We start from the raw sequence: 13,907 nt of genomic DNA on the forward strand, positions 1-13,907 counted from the left end.
ATTCATGATTCATTGTTGGTCTCGCGAGAACGATACGTAAATTGGCAATATGTCGAAATTTGTGCAGTTACTGCCAATGAACATAATACATTTCTACTTCTAGACACACATGCTGCAACCATAGGTGATTTTATATTTTCACCACGGTTATACGGTTTTATAGTTTCCATTCACATCTCTTTTCTGAAGCGCTTTCGTGTCGAGCAAACTGATGCTGAAGAATGAATGTTTTTCGCAAATTGTTGACTTGAGGTCAACGATGGCTGGGAAAAAAGTAGTCCGAGTTCTTAATAAAGTAGTAACGTGTATTAAAAATTTCCTGGAAGTTTACAAATGGTATAATTGGAGGTCGATTACAATGAATTAACAACCTACGTTTAGTATTTTCTTGATCCCTGCTAATTTGCTTCACTTCTAGTAGGCGTGGAATTTCCACTGAATGGAATTATATAGAGTAACTTGTTTAAATTTTAGGTTTGAGAAAAATATTCTGTATAATTTCACGTAGCACTTAAGCATTCACATCATCTCAAACTCCTACTCTTTCAGTTAATAGTATTCAATTCTGTTGTTTTTAACTATTACAAAACGTTCGTGATTCTATCGTTTGACGTTTCTCGTTGTCGGGCGAGTTTTCTGTCGATCCGCTCACATTGTGAGACGCGCCGACCGAGGGGTCGTAACACAAATGTTATTTGTAGTAATTCTCTTCTGTTTTGGTTCTGCGGGTCAGTGCATGCTTTACTCAATGCTTGTTCGTTCAACACGATAGCAATATAGAAACAATAGTTGATGATTATGCAGATATCTGGAATTATAGAGCCTTTAACCTTCTTCAGATTATTCGCCTCTAGATATCTAGCTCTGGTTCCCAAAACAGCAAACATATTTTCCATAGCACAGTCCCTTATTCTGTTCAACAAACGTATATTTCATTTCACAGAATGTTTCCACTGCGTGGCGCTAGCAATCGTAAATATTATGTTTCCAAATTAACTCACAATTTTAACACATGGTGTTGGCTGATCGCTGTCTGATCGCTGTGTAACTAAAAATCGAAACCACAGAGCGAGCAAAATTTTGCATCTTGCTCGATGTAACGCGACATCGAAGATGAAAACCATGTCATGTAAGCGAACGCCCGAATTTTATGTGAGAATGTGTTTTTTGCATTGTGGAAAAATCTACCTGTTTTATTTGTTACATTGTTTACTTGTTTTATTTTTTCCACTATATATCTCTTCCTATTAAGCGGTATTAAAGTTTAAAATCTAAACAATTTTTTGCACCCGACACATTGAAATGGTCTTCTATATTGGAATGTAAGTAATGTTTCGCAACCTTACGTCCAAAGAGCGAACTAGTGGACTGGATTAACCATTTGTGGCATGGTGGTATTAAAAAAGTCCCACCAAGATTTTCATTTGATCATTCTCACTAATATCTGCGAGGAATCTTACGTTGTTTCAATGTCTAATGTTCATTTGAAAATCGACAAGAATTTTTAGGTTGAAATTCCAGCAGAAGAAACGATGGACAGCGAAAGGCAGAACATTTTTAGGGATATTTGTCGCAGTTTTTTCGTGTAGCTGATCATACATATGAGGAAAAATTGGGCAACGTAAAATCCCAGAAACTTTTCCAATTTGACAAGCATCAATAGAAGTTGTGGTAGAAGTGTTTCCGTATCCTAAAGATAAAATTGCTCCATAAGGAAATCACAGTTTCAGAAAACGAGCATATGCAGGATTGGTGGACAAAATTTAATACCTAAAAATAATTGACGGTAAATCGTAACTTAAAAATGAATAATATTATGTGAAAAAAACTCAGCTTTCAGGAAAAAATATAAAAAAATAGTGCGCCCTTGGTCCCGAAACGATGTAAGCTATAAAAAACAAATATAATCATTGATTACGAAAACATTTTTACTCAGGATGTAATATTTTTTTAAACAAGACTAGCTCATTGGCTTTAATTTGATATGTCGATCATCTGAATCGGTCTAGTAGTTCAAAAGCTATGAATTTTTGAAAAAAGTCATTTTTGGCAAAAATGCGAATAAATGGGTTTGGGCCACCCTAAAATGGAAATGGTCACCCTAACAAAAAAATAAAAAAATACGGGTCTCATAAATTGCGATAAAGAACATAACTACCACTTTTGACGAAAATCTGAGAACCACTATATCGGTTTGGCATGGAATGGCTGTATATACAGACTAGAATAAAAAAAATTCAAACCCGATTTTTTCAGCAAAAAATATTATATTTCAACGTTCGGGTGAAAGCATGTTAGCTATTTTATGTTCAGTGAAGTAAAAATCGTGATTTTTGAAGATTTTAATATAAAACCCACCAGAAATTGTAGCGGGATTAAGAATGATAGAAGATGGGTGTCAAAATAAATTGTTGAGCGGTGGGATAGCTTTCATCTGATTCGTATAAAAAGTTAAGTTTATTCTGGATTTTTGGGATAAAAACAACTTTATGAGCACTTTATAAACCACTAACTATTATGTTTTTCACTTCCAATTTTTTTTAAATCTACTAATTTTGATGTTTCACAATTATAAAGGGTGTGTCACATCAAATTGCATCACGGAAAAAACGCTGTAGAAATTCGCCCAGTAGACCGATCCTTTTGAAAATTTTAGACAGTAAAATAAAAACTATTAAACAACTTTTGGCATTTTCTTTTTATTCATACTTCGAGCCCAAGCCCGTATGCTCGCACCTTCCTCTTTACCCCGTCCATAAGGTTCTGTACAACGTCAGGTTGTAGTTTTTTTTTAACAGAAATCCATTTTCTCTTGAAGTCCGCCTCCGATTTGACAACTTTTGGGTTCTTCCGGAGGGCCTGCTTCATAATCGCCCAATATTTCTCTATTGGGCGAGGCTCCGGCGCGTTGGGCGGGTTCATTTCCTTTGGCACGAAGGTGACCCCGTTGGCTTCGTACCACTCCAACACGTCCTTTGAATAGTGGCACGAAGCGAGATCCGGCCAGAAGATGGTCGGGCCCTCGTGCTGCTTCAATAGTGGTAGTAAGCGCTTCTGTAGGCACTCCTTAAGGTAAACCTGCCCGTTTACCGTGCCGGTCATCACGAAGGGGGCGCTCCGCTTTCCGCAAGAGCAGATCGCTTGCCACACCATGTACTTTTTGGCAAACTTGGATAGTTTCTGCTAGCGAATCTCCTCCGGAACGATGAATTTGTCCTCTGCGGAGAAGAACAACAGGCCCGGCAGCTGACGAAAGTCCGCTTTGACGTATGTTTCGTCGTCCATTACCAGGCAATGCGGCTTCGTCAGCATTTCGGTGTACAGGTTCCGGGCTCGTGTCTTTCCCGCCATGTTTTGCCTTTCGTCGCGGTTAGAAGCCTTCTGAACCTTGTATGTACGCAGGCCCTCCCGCTGCTTGGTCCGCTGGACGAATGAACTTGACAAATTCAGCTTATTGGCGACATCCCGGACCGAACTTCTCGGATCACGTCTAAACTGCTTAACTACGCGCTTGTGATCTTTTTCACTGACGGAGCATCCATTTTTGCCGTTCTTCACCTTCCGGTCGATGGTTAGGTTCTCGAAGTATCGTTTTAGTACTCTGCTGACCGTGGATTGGACGATTCCCAGCATCTTACCGATGTCCCGATGTGACAACTCCGGATTCTCGAAATGAGTGCGCAGGATTAATTCACGACGCTCTTTTTCGTTTGACGACATTTTTCCAAATTTACGAAAAATTGACAGTGAATCATGGCCAACGTGATCTATACACTCTTATCTGATTATAAGCGAAAGCTGAAGATATAATTCCTAAAAATTAAATTTCTACAGCGTTTTTTCCGTGATGCAATTTGATGTGACACACCCTTTAATCTGTACTACATTCTCTTATCCTTCAAATGGAAGCAACAGAATTTAATTTTTGAAGTAGAGCCAGTTTGAGACAAACAGAGCTCGGAACCAAAAATGAACCTCAATAACTATGTTATTGTTGAAATACGAACACATGCATAGAAGGAAATATAGTTCTCTATCACCTTCTGAACGATTCCGAATGTATGTAATTTTTTTAGATGAGATAGCTATTTTCTGACTTTTAAAGGATAAACAAAAAAATAAATTCTTCTTTTATATTCAAAAATCGTAAAAAATATGTATTTAAAACAATGTTTTTTGATTCTATTAAATACAGTGGAAATAAATAAGAGACTGCATATAATCGATTCCAATCTGTACTTAGTGAAAATATTTTTTCGCAAAATTTAAAAAACGAACCATGGTATTCTTCTTTTCTCTACAAATTCCTGATCTTCCTTTTTATTCCGACATATTGTTACAAACAGTTTTTTTTTCCAAAGGAAGAAAATTCGTAAAGAAATTGTCCCGTAGTTATGGTTCTAAATTTCATAGTTCATGTTTCTAAAATTTCCTAACGAAACGTTCATCCACAGGTGTGGGAGAATCTCCTGCCGTTATGTAAAGTAGGAAACTCATTTGTTGCATATTCAGTTTCAACGTCAGACGCTAGCCAAAATTTCCTACAAAATTTGTCGGGCTTGTTTGTCTATATTATGTCCACTTGCATATAAAATCGAAATGAACACCTACAGTTTTCCTCATAGTATGTATCCATTTAATGTTCGAAACTCTTGAAGCTTTTAGCTCTGAACAGATTCTTACAAAACTTCAAATATAATGGACAATCTTCATACACTGCGTTTCGTAACTACAGAACCACTCATTTTTTCTGAGATTCTAGAGATATGTAAGATGTTGGTTTAATTGAAGTATATAGTGTAGGTATAAGGTAGGTGTAGGTAGGGATTGAGCCACATTGGTTGTGCGTTCGCTTAGTAAGCGATCGATCGTGAGTTCAAAGCTCAGGGCCCTCATTGACCATCTTTGTGTTGTTACAGAATAACTACGTCCACACAACAATCATCAGCGATGGAGATCGGTCCACGGTCGAAATAAGATCGATTTATTCACACAACTGCTCTGCTTTGCAAGAAACAACGGGCTGCTGTTCTATTAATAACTCAACAATGATCAATCAACTGTCGCCGCTGTCCGGTGGTCTAACTGGATAATGAAAGATCAGTAGGAATACTTTTACGCCTAAATGGCTACTGTGTAAATGTACCATATGCAATGGTATAGAAGGGAATACTCTTACGCTTACTAAAAATACTTTTTTGAACAACTATAAATTAAAATTTTTGCTCAAATATGTAAATTGTTATCATTTTACGAAAGTCAACGTCAATCAAATTTCCAAGTTCAGATCCATGTTGGTTCAGATCACTATTACCAAATAAGGTAATGACAGGGAAGGCTGCACTTTACTGCAAATACGACATCTTTAATTTATTCGAGAGTTCGGTCGTCTTCACACCAAACCGTCATTTCGCCAAGCAGCTCACGTTTTACATGCTTCCATTTTTGTGAGTTTGATTTCCAAACACATGTGTTAGGCGTTCGGTTCATCAACCCTGGAACCCATCTTGGTTGTCCAGTGGGCGTCGACTGAAATAATGAATCCTAATCGACGACGAGTGCCATGCTCTGCTACACAACCACGGATACCACGTACTGTAACATAAATTTGGTCGACATACCCACCCACACGGACAGAGAGCAGATGGGCAAGCATTGAGCGACTTGTTCGGGGAACGATGAGAACGTGTCTAAATGTGTTCCCCATCTCGGTGCGAGAGTCTGCCCCGAAAGCGTCGGACGGGAGCTTGGAATCAAATTCGCCCCGACTTCTTGATCGGGGAAAGGACCCTCCCCATGCTGGTGTAAGGTTTTTATTACCCCAAGGGGGATGATTGACTCACATGTGAGCTGGGTGAAATATAATCAAAACATCAGAACGTCGTGGGGCACGAAACAAGGGCGGACGCCATCCACATCAATGGGATTGGCTTGTTGGTTGATGAAGATGAGGATGATGTGGTGTGATGAAGTGGTAATGAATTATGTGCTACAGAAAAAAAGATATTCTGCAAACCCCTGTTTCAGCTGTGAGAGTAAAGATGATGAAGCTCACGATAGATACGGCATGTTTAACGACGAAGAGCTAAATCAAGATTCAAGACAATGATGGTCGGAAGATAAATTCGTTACACGGATAGTAAGAATAAAAGTTTGTTCATGGCAATTGATGGAACGATAAGTTGGTACCATTTAAGAGCAGTTAACTTGCTGTAAGTCTTTCTTTTAGCCTCCATTTTGTTCACTTCCTTTGAGCTTCCATACAAATGCTTTGTGTCTTTTCATTACCCTTAATCGTGGTCAAAGAACTTCTGTTGGAGTTTTTGCTATCACTGCATTTCGTGTAACATATTCCTTTCGTTTGAAAAAAGAAAATGTAGCATGGAAAATTAAGCGAGACAGAAGAAGCATATTATTGCATTTAATTTTCTCCACCATTTTCCAGTTATCTTGCCACATCTGTAACCCAACATTTTCCACAGGAAGGGATTTAAACTGTGCCGCAATTAGACTAAAGAGGAAACGAAATTATCATGGCAATTCTACCAGTAGAGCGATGAGTTAATTTTTTTTTTAGCGTGGGATGTTTTCTTTTAAATAAACTTCTCTCTATTAGAATGAACATCTCTGTGCACTCTTTATCCAAAGTCTGGTTCCATAATTGAATTTGTTATCGCTTTCCAGTTTGGAAAGGAAGTGTTGAAAAGCGTTTCTGCAGAAAATGAAAATTCCATGAATTTGTGTTACCCTGAAGCTTGGAATACAGTTGTCTCGTTTTACTTCCTGCATATAACTAAAGGGTGTGTCACATCAAATTGCATCACGGAAAAAACGCTGTAGAAATTTAATTTTTAGGAATTATATCTTCAGCTTTCGCTTATAATCAGATAAGAGTGTATAGATCACGTTGGCCATGCTTCACTGTCAATTTTTCGTAAATTTGGAAAAATGTCGTCGAACGAGAAAGAGCGTCGTGAATTAATCCTGTGCACTCATTTCGAGAATCCGGAGTTGTCACATCGGGACATCGGTAAGATGCTGGGAATCGTCCAATCCACGGTCAGCAGAGTACTAAAACGATACTTCGAGAACCTAACCATCGACCGGAAGGTGAAGAACGGCAAAAATGGATGCTCTGTCAGTGAAAAAGATCACAAGCGCGTAGTTAAGCAGTTTAGACGTGATCCGAGATGTTCGGTCCGGGATGTCGCCAATAAGCTGAATTTGTCAAGTTCATTCGTCCAGCGGACCAAGCAGCGGGAGGGCCTGCGTACATACAAGGTTCAGAAGGCTCCTAACCGCGACGAAAGGCAAAACATGGTGGGGAAGACGCGAGCCCGGAAGCTGTACACCGAAATGCTGACGAAGCCGCATTGCCTGGTAATGGACGACGAAACCTACGTCAAAGCGGACTTTCGTCAGCTGCCGGGCCTGTTGTTCTTCTCCGCAGAGGACAAATTCAGCGTTCCGGAGGAGATTCGCAAGCAGAAACTATCCAAGTTTGCCAAAAAGTACATGGTGTGGCAAGCGATCTGCTCTTGCGGAAAGCGGAGCGCCCCCTTCGTGATGATCGGCACGGTAAACGGGCAGGTTTACCTTAAGGAGTGCCTACAGAAGCGCTTACTACCACTATTGAAGCAGCACGAGGGCCCGACCATCTTCTGGCCGGATCTCGCTTCGTGCCACTATTCAAAGGACGTGTTGGAGTGGTACGAAGCCAACGGGGTCACCTTTGTGCCAAAGGAAATGAACCCGCCCAACGCGCCGGAGCTTCGCCCAATAGAAAAATATTGGGCGATTATGAAGCAGGCCCTCCGGAAGAACCCAAAAGTTGTCAAATCGGATGCGGACTTCAAGAGAAAATGGATTTCTGTTCAAAAAAAAAACTACAACCTGACGTTGTACAGAACCTTATGGACGGGGTAAATAGTAAGGTGCGAGCATACGGGCTTGGGCTCGAAGTATGAATAAAAAGAAAATGCCAAAAGTTGTTTAATAGTTTTTATTTTACTGTCTAAAATTTTCAAAAGGATTGGTCTACTGGGCGAATTTCTACAGCGTTTTTTCCGTGATGCAATTTGATGTGACACACCCTTTACTTTTAATTTGTTTAAAAAACATTCCAAACAAAAATAATCAATCGCGAAATTCAATCCAGTTTTGTGTGTTAAATTTATTTCCAATTTGATAAGGGGCTAACTGTTTTGACTCATATTTCGAACACTTGATTAAAATATGTCGATTTGTTGTATTTGGATGTTACTTGCTGCGAAAACACGGAATCTGTGTTTCTTATTCAGTTCTACTTAATTCTTATAGGCTAATATTTCTTTCATTGTTTACTAGTCTATGTAAAATACATTTTTATTATTTCTAGTCTATGGGAGGCGATCTGGCGTAGTGTTAACATCCATGCCTCTCACGTTAAAGGTCACGAGTTCAATTCTCACTCCCGACATTCTTCCAAAAATGGAAGTAAAAAGTGACGAACCAGCCAAATGAGTTGAAAGTCACTATAATACAGATAAAAAAATTCTAGTCTATTACTTTTTTTTTTATTTTTAGTCTATTTTTTATTTTATTATTTTTTATACTTCAGCTCGAAAGAGGTGTTTGTCCCTTTTGAGCCATTACCATAACTATACATTATTAGTATTGTGATTTGTGATACTATGACTCCGTTAAAAATGTCATATATCAATGAAAATAACTTCGATGGCGACTGTATTGCAATAATTTTAATTTTAACGGAGCTTCTCTACCTAAAGGTTGAGGAATAATTAATAAATTCAGCTACAAGATTAGTTGCGGAAGATTATGCAGGGGCGTCATACTTTTTTCGAATGTCTGCAATTCGAATTTTAAGTAGGGGAAGGGAGGGTAAGCCCGCCACTGAGGATAAGACCGGCACCCTCTGAGTTTTACTAGAAAACTCTGATTAACTACGTTTTTGAATACTCTACATGTTAGTATTTATTATTTTAGACGTTTTCAATCTAATCGAACCCACCGTGATCCGTCAATTGTGAAAATATAAATCAAAACGAACGCGAGTGCCGATGATATGTAGCCGGATGTAATTTTCCGTCAGTGAAGTTTAAGCTTTTATTGTTGACGCGGTTTCAAATTCTTTTCCGTTGCTCTACAGTTTGTCCCTTGGATTGTTAGCAATCACTGGGATTCGAGTTGAGGTAAGTTAAAGCAATAAGTTAATAGAAATAGTCTTCTTGAAAAATGTGTGCTGTCGGGGTAAGTCCGTCACCCTTTCAGTGGGGGATCCCGGCATGGTTTGCGTTTAGTTGAAGGTTTCTAAGACATATTTTCCATCAATTTCAGATGCCTCGCAGCTACCAAAGGAAAATGAATCGAGGGAGTTGGTCCCAGGAGAACCTCACCCTTGCAAAAGAGGCTATTGTTAGTGGAGTTTCTATCAAACGTGCTTCCACGACTTTTGAACTACTGATGTAAATTTAATGTTGGATTTAAGCTGTTCGATAAAATTAAATGAACTTCATCATTGAACGAAAAATAATGGTTGTATGGTCTTAACAAAAATAATAAACTAATTACAGCTTAACATAATTTAATAAGTTTTATTGCCATCATAATCACAAAAACCTGAAGAAATTTACCTACAGTCATGAACTCATTCTTCTCTGTGATTTCAAGTCGAATCCTAGTGTGATTAAAAGCGTCGTATGACGGATATTAATTCAAGTAAGAAGACAAACTGACTACCGGTAAGTGTTCAATGTGGTCCTAGATTCCATTAAACTTGTAATTGAACTGTGGTGTGGTTTGGTGATTTCTTCTCCATATTCCATGTTCATCGGAACTTGTTCCGACCATATCTCCGGAATCGGTTGAGCGATTCGAACCATACTCGACAGCGACATTTAGAATTAGAATACCTTCTATTTGCCGACTGTCACATTCAAACTGGTTCATCTGTTGCCAAGTATATATTGAGAAATTGAGATGACGGTCTTACCCCATAGGGTACCGGTGTTACCCCCATGGGGTGCCGGTTTTACCCGCACTGGCTTCATTTTTATGGCAGTTTTTTAAATTGACTATTACTTGAGAAAGTTACCGTTTAAATGTACGGATATTCCTTATATCTCATGGCAAATAAACTAGACAATGATTCTGTAGAGGAAACATATCAATATGTGCCCGCAGGTCTCACAAAACAATACTTTTCCTTAGGGGGTCGGGCATACCCCCCATCCCCCTACGAGTATTGTTTCGGAACAAATAGAGCAATTCCTCGCCAAATCGACCGGCCGCTGATCCGACCCTTACTGATGGAAGCTATCTAAAATCACAATTTTCATTAAAATGTGAACAATTCCAATCACCACTGATTTTTGAAAAGGGCATATTCAAAATGTCTAAATAAAATATGGTGTTGGACAAAGTTGTTGAAAAATCAATTAGCTACAAAACGTTTAAAATATACTGTCCAAAAATCTTATTCAAAAATTGAAGTAAGATGAGGAAAAAGACATTTGACGAATTTCATGCCAACTCGTCTCAGGAGTTGGCAGCACCATCTCAGATAATAGTGCAACGTTGTGGGTGTAAAAACATGGGGCAACAAATTTGCACACATGAAATATTCGAAAATTAATTAAACTACTTTTTGAAAAAAAAAACAAAAAAATTGTCTTATTTTTTTACAAAAAAATATACCTCAAAAACTATGATTACTACCAAATTATGGTCAATGAATGAAATGTAATCGTTCAAGTTTTCATAAAAAAATGCCAACAATTTTTTGAAAAAAAATTTTAAAAGTTAAAATTAATTTTTCTCAGAAGCGTTGTTTTTCTAAGTTAAAAGAAAAATATTTGAATAGCCTTTACAATTTCCAACAAGTCGTTCATACACCAGACGATGGACACTTTTGCACAGATCTTTTCCATTTTTTTGGTGGAAAAATTACAACTAATCCTAATTTTGTTGAAAGTCAGGATAGCGATTTACAGGGGAACTTCGATATAACGTACACATATCCAAAGTGTAAAGGAAAATTTTCTTAAATATTTTTTTTTCTGAAAGAACAATGAATTATCTGTATTGTGATGCTAAAACATGTTCTGTACCTTTAATCAATCCCGAAATACAGCTGGTTTTGTGATTCCGGATTCTAAATGAATCAAGGTTTAATCAACAGTACGAAGAGAAACATCATGAGAAAGACTGGCTTCGCCTTCTGATTGAATTTATTCATTGACTTTACTAAAACAGCAACACAATAATGCATTATAGGCTACGTTTGTGAGTTCTTTATTGTGCTTCGATACAACGTACAATTTTGGAAGTGAAATGTTAGTTATATCGAAGTTACCCTGTAGTGTGTCCGACAAAGTCTTAGATCTTTTTAAAATATGAACTTTCGTCGAAGACGTCAATTTTCTATCTTTAATAGTATCTGAAATATAAGTTTATGACATGTTTCTCAGTAGAAGATAGTTGGCAGAACATGTAAATAGCAATAATTTATACATAAAAATGTTACGAATTGAACATTAATAGTAATTTTTCAAAGAAAAACATATAAGAGTAGAAAAAGGAAAAAATGAAAAAGTTATTGTTCGAAAAACTTTTTTCATTTTTCATATTCATTTTCTATTCATTTTTCCGTATTTTTAAAAAACATATTTTCGAGAAAAAATAATTTTAATTTTCAAAATATTTTTTTCCGATGATTTTTCTTATCAAAAATTTGTTTGATATTTTTCAATGAAAACATAAGAAATTTCCTACATTTTATTCTTTGAATAGAATTTGTAGGTTTGACAGATTTTGTGAGATTTTTTTTTGAAATTTTGAATCTTTTTTTCGAAAAATTTAACCGGGTGCACCCGTGGCCGAGTGGTTAGCGTCTCACATTATCATACCGGGTGTTCGGGTTCGATTCCCGTTCTGGTCGGGGGATTTTTCGTCAAAGAAATTTCCTTCGACTTATTCTTATTCTTCGTATTCTAGAGCTTGCCCCCCGGAATACATTCAAGGCGTGTTATTTGGCTTAAGAAATCTCAACTAAGTATTAATAAAGGACGCTAGTTGATGCATACGTTGAGACGGCAAAAGTTCCACAGGGAACGTTAACGCCATTCAATAATAAGATCTACAAAATGTTGATTAAAGAATGAAATGTAGGAAATTAATTAGGTTTTCATTAAAAAATATATACATATTTTAGAAAAAAAAGTAATTGAAAAAAAAATATTTTGAGAATTAGAGTTCATTTTTTTTCGAAAAAATGTGTTAAAAACAGGGCCCGAAATCTTCGAAGGTGAAAAATGAGGACCGACTCTACTCCCAGTAGCTTCGCTTCGACTAGAACTGCTTCGGCAGTCGCCGCCAACAAAAAATGACTTGACTAGAGAATGAATTGACTAGCGCTGACTAGCGAGGATGACTGGTGAACTAGTCCAGTCAGTGGTTATTTTAACTGACTCGACCAATGAATACAAATCTCCCTCTTCATTCAACTGACTTCAAATTGGATATAGTCAGTCGGTTAGTCAGCCGACTATCCTCAGTGGACTATGACTATGTCGCGCCTTGGTTAAAAATATAAAAATAAAATTAAAAAAAATAAAATTTGAAAAAAAAACAAGATGTAAATAACCCCTACAATTGCCAACAAGTCATCCATATATCGGAAGCTAGATTTACACTTTTTCAGTGAAAATTTTTTTCTGACATCTTTTTCATGTTTTTTCGAGAAATCACTATTAATGTTTAACTCGTACCATTTTCATACATAAATTATTGCGATTTACATGTTCCGACAACTTTTTTTTTTCCATTTAGAAACTTTTCAAGAACATGTCCAACGCTAGTTTACACACATAAATGTTACGAGTAAAATGTTATCTTTCAGAAGTTTTCAGGCAAAAATGCCTTATATTCCAGAAACTATAAAAGATAAAAAGTTGATGTCTTTGGCAAAAGTTCATATAATAATAAGACTTAAAGCTTTGTTGAAAATACTACATGGTAATCTTGACTTTATACCAAATAAGGATTGTTGGAAATTGTAAGGAATTCATATATATTTTTTGAGAATTTAAAAAAAGCGATTTTGAGAAAAATCAGTTTTAATTTTTAAAATATTGTTTTTTTTTCAGCTAAATTTAAAAACATATTTTTCTTATTTTTTATGAATTTAAATTATTTTCTACATTTCATCCTGTTGGAATCAATATCTTCGACTCGTGGAGATTTAGCTGTCGTAAGCGAAATGCGGGTAAAAAATGAAAAACGCGTGTTGTATCTTCAAGATATGAATTCAGACTATTAACTTTATTGAATTGTTCCATACAGTTTGGTTGTGAGTATGTATATATGACCATTATATTCGCGGGAGAAAGTACCTCATCACGCTTTGTGTGTGCGTTTAGTACTGCTGCGAGTGGAAGTTCACGATTTCCACTCCGACACATCCTTTGACCAGAATTTTGTAGGCATCATAGTTTTTGAGCAATAAATTTTTGTGGAAAATTAAGAGAAAATAATGGGTCGTTTTCAAAAGTTGTCTAACAGATATCTGAGGAGCGACACAACACCGAGGGGTTGTAACACTGAAGGTTCATGCCTTAAAATGATTTATATACCATCTGAATAGAATGTTTCGAAAGCTTGTTTTCGACTTTCCAAAGTAGAGTAAAATGATGTGCATGGTGGGGTACGTATTCGAGTTTGAGTCACTGTATGTGAATGCCATGTGTTATTGACGGACAATTATAAGTGATTGAGGAGAGGAAAAACATATTTTCGTTTTGTCTCGTGCTGACGGATTAGCCACGTCAAAATGTTCTGCAGAGTGTATTTAGAACGACACACAGTGACAACGAAATTTTTTGAAATTTCTATTTCCAAAGATATATTTC

At 37.0% G+C, this 13,907-nt stretch overlaps 1 long non-coding RNA gene across 1 annotated transcript in view; it reads left to right on the top strand.

The window, feature by feature from the left end:
* The window catches only part of LOC129779657 (uncharacterized), a 119,053-nt gene that overhangs the window by 50,073 nt on the left and 55,073 nt on the right, over nucleotides 1-13,907 (top strand). The window lies entirely within an intron of this gene.

Source organism: Toxorhynchites rutilus, chromosome 3, assembly GCF_029784135.1.
Source record: "Toxorhynchites rutilus septentrionalis strain SRP chromosome 3, ASM2978413v1, whole genome shotgun sequence".
Lineage (NCBI taxonomy): Eukaryota > Metazoa > Arthropoda > Insecta > Diptera > Culicidae > Toxorhynchites > Toxorhynchites rutilus.